The following is a 4,121-nucleotide window of genomic DNA, read 5'->3' on the forward strand; positions in this document are numbered from 1 at the left end:
ACTATCCTTGGTCCGAACACCACATAGAGATATGGGTGCAAAGCTATAATATAGTGCAAAGGTGAAGTCCGAGAGGAATACCTTCAAGATAAATGATGGGACCGGTTCTTCCACAGCTTTGTCTGCTGGATTTCGTGTTTACGTTTCACCCCAAATCTTACACCCGTTCTACCTTTATTATTCTGTTATATTACCTGTGTTAACTTGGAACCAAACTAAAGTCTTCATTTTCGTCTTCTGAAATCTTTTCTTTTATTGGACTTTTATTTAACTTTTGCTCCAATCYCTGTGGACGATATTCCGGTACTTGTACCACTTTATTACTTGGAAAGACGACGTTGGGCCGTATTGTATACTTGCTTTGTGGCCCAATTTCATTAAGTCCAAAGGTAAAGGATTTGACAGACCAATAACCTTCGACCCTCAACCTATAAACACAACCCTGTTTGAGTTTCCTCTATATATGACACCATTATACACTCCCTAGTATCCTTTCGATATATATAGTATTTGTGAGGTTATGAGAGTGTTCCTGAAGTTCTTGAAAATTTGCTAGTTGATCTTGAATATAAGGATCTTTGTACAAGCACTTTGTAATCTCCTAGGTGGTAATAAAACTTTTGTTCTCTCTCTTTGGTGGACCTACACTATCACACTGATAGTGGAACCATGTTAAATTCTGGTGTTATTTGTTTGTAAACTTGTTATATGCGTAGCTTCTAACATATAGTGTGTTATTATCTATATTGTGAATTTTTTTATCTTCGCTAGAGTATTTTGTACAACATCTAGATCACTGTTATCTGCATTTGTTGTTGGATTTGTTGTGCCCTTGGATATCTACTAGTTTGGGACCTTAGAAATCACTTGCTAGCATTGTAATTGTGGCACGACCATTTCTAACAAAACAAACGGATACAATATGAGGCACTCCCTTACATTTCACTTAAGTTATTGATTCATGATCACTGACAAACGCTAGTGAAAATTCGAACAAAGATAACTTTTATCACTTATCGAGATGTACAAAAGCTTAAACGATCATCATCATTTTCAAAAAAAATCGAGTATAAACATTGGGATTTCTTTCTCCTTTTAATACAAAATATCACGTTTTTGTAATCTTTGAAAGAATATGAGTGTTCAACAACATAAATGCGGTTTTAATATCTTTTTATATCAAAAGTACCAGCAGGTCCCAGTTCAAATCCAAGTAGGAATAAAAATCCCCTTGTGGCCACAGAGGTTCAAATGCTGTGACTCCGGGCTATCTGCAAAGCAGATGGTCCCCTAAGATTAGTCGGCTCGCATAGCGGGTTGGATATCCAGGTTAATCAAAAAAAATCTATCTAGACATCATATGAAGTTTGCATAAATAGTGTGGACGTTCGAAATTTTGGAAAACAGTAGTTTCTCCTAATTGAGAGTTGTTGCATCAATGACAAAAGTTTAAAATTTGAACTCATGAACATCCATACATAGTTCACACAAAAGTTTGTATTGTGAAAAGTGCCGCTCGTAAAAGATAGTCATCACATAGAAAACGACTGAAGGCCTTTAAATCACACAAGGGCGCCTACTAAAATAAAAAGGAAGCAAATGGTAAGGACTAAAAAAACAATCTAATATGACATTGTCGGCCTTCCTGAATGCATTCGTATGCCATAATGCCTCATTGGTTCGGTATGAAGCCAAGCCAATAGTTTGTACTGCAAAAAAAAAATTGAGTTTATAGGAAGTCTAAACGTCCTAAAAAAATATTTTATAGGACTTTAATTTATAGGATCAAATAGAAAAACTATCTATCTAAAAGTGTTACAATATTAAGTTTATAATATGTTTCTGGACATTTTAACAAGTTTTATAGATCGCTTTAAAAATAAAGTGTCATATTAACTATTTTATAGAACACAATTAAGAAGTGTCCTTTAAACCCATCTTTTTACAAAACACTTTTCAAATAATAACTGATACGACACTTTATTTCAAAAACATCCAGAAAAAACTTGTTAAAACATTAAAAAAACGTCATATAAACTCATCATAACACTTTTAGATAAGCCGTTTTTTTGTTTGGTCTTATAAACTAAAATCCTATAGATCATTTTATTATAACGCTTAGACATTTTATAAACATAACGTTATTGCAACACCGACATTCGTTTTTACGAACGAATATTACAATTCAACAAGAAAACAACCTATAATCATTTAACACTTATTTATTCATATAATAAATTATCGAAAATATATTCAAAATTTAATTTCCTATGGTATCTTGCTTTTGATAAAACAATTGATATTTGATTTTAATACTTTAGGTTTGGTCCCCAACGACCTTAAAACTTTACTAGAAACGAGATATTCCCTTAGTGTTTTCTCTAGGCATTATTTTGACAGAGCCAACATTATTTTGGATGCCCAAGAAATATATGGCACTTTTGACGATACATCTGTTTAAAAAAAGTACAAAATAAATAAAAATTAATTGATTTATTGGTAGTTGAAATCTCTCCTCCATGTTTTTAACTTGGGATTGCTACTTGAGAAAATGGTACGGTCGTGATAACTTTGTGTTGTTGGTGTTGTGTGAGTTTTCTAGATTTTTAGTTTTTGTTTTCACTTTTTGTTTTCTTGTTCTATAAATTCAATTTTTGTTTTTGTTTTTGTTTTTGTTTTCATCCTAGTTTTGTTTTCTTAGAAGTTTACTTATTTATGTGTAGCCATTCTATGTTCTTGGTTTTTTTTTATGGGAGAGTTGATGATGAAACTTGTAATAGAAGCTTATAAATATTCTTGATATACATTTATACTTATAATAAATAAGTAAGTGGAATGACATGTATCATTTTTTGTTGAATCGATTTTAGTGTTTTTCCGCCTAAACACGTATCTAGACATAATTTACATTAACAGTATAATTAAACTCATTTGATTGACATGTGTCCTCTTATTCTATCAATTAGGAGGCAATTGTTTTTATTCTTGGGTAAATTAATTCGTGTGGTAATTGATTTTATTACTTTTTTTGATCGTTTATTTTGATTATGTTATTTCTATAATATATTTAATTTACCATAAATTTCAATTATGGTTCTTCCGTTGTTATGATAATGATCAATGTAGATCACAGATTCACAACAAATCAAGATAAAACAGTAATTGAGAGAATAAAGAAGAAGATCATGAAATGGGAAACTGGATCCTATACAAAAAGATAATCTCCATCGCAAATAGGTTGTTACAGGATCAACAACATCCTGTCATTCAGAGTTAGAATAACTCTGAACTCAAGGTCTTCAGACTTTGAAAATAAGGTCTTCTCTTGAAATAACTCTGAAGAATGACTTTTCAGACTTGTACTTGTATGCCTGAGAAGCTCACCCGAACTCTGAAGTCTTCTATTTCAAATCTTTGAAGACAAGTCTGTAGATTTAGACTTAGTCTTGTAAACACATTTTAGATCTCTGAAGACAAGTCTGCATATTTAGACTTCCATACTTGGCCTACATTTCACATCTCTGAAGATAAGTCCGCATACTTCCATATACTTGACCCAAATTGCTTTAATAAAACTTTCATGATATTTATGACAATTTTGGTCCTAACAGTTAGTATTACAAATTTGAATTATAAACTTGATTTGGTGATTTTCATTCTGTAATTACATAAACGGGATTTCTCACTAGACCTCAAGGTCTAACCCTCATTTTATGTTTAAAAAATGTGCGTTACAGGTAGGTGTTGATCCTCTCTCTCAGTGATTTGATGATAATCCCTTTTCACTTATACGTTGTATTTTTGTTTCTGTCTTTTCAGTTCCAGCGATCATCACTGAATTTGTTCAGTGATCGCTAAAGAACTTGTATTGTAAATCAATCAGAGACAACGATACTTCAAGAAGACAACAATCACACCAAAGAACATTCAGCAAATGTCGAAGACTGAAACTGAAGATTAGAGAATGCCGAGTACGTGATCTGAAGCAGTACTCAGTGATTACAAGTCTGTCTACATATGTGTGAAGACTGCTTAAGCCTCAGCGAATGCTGAAGAGACCTTCAGGTTATTCCAGCATTCAGCGATCAAAGGAAGCTTGCTTAGCACGATTGTTGTTGTCT

This window comes from Cynara cardunculus (assembly GCF_001531365.2).
Source record: "Cynara cardunculus var. scolymus isolate 2C chromosome LG 11, CcrdV1, whole genome shotgun sequence".
Lineage (NCBI taxonomy): Eukaryota > Viridiplantae > Streptophyta > Magnoliopsida > Asterales > Asteraceae > Cynara > Cynara cardunculus.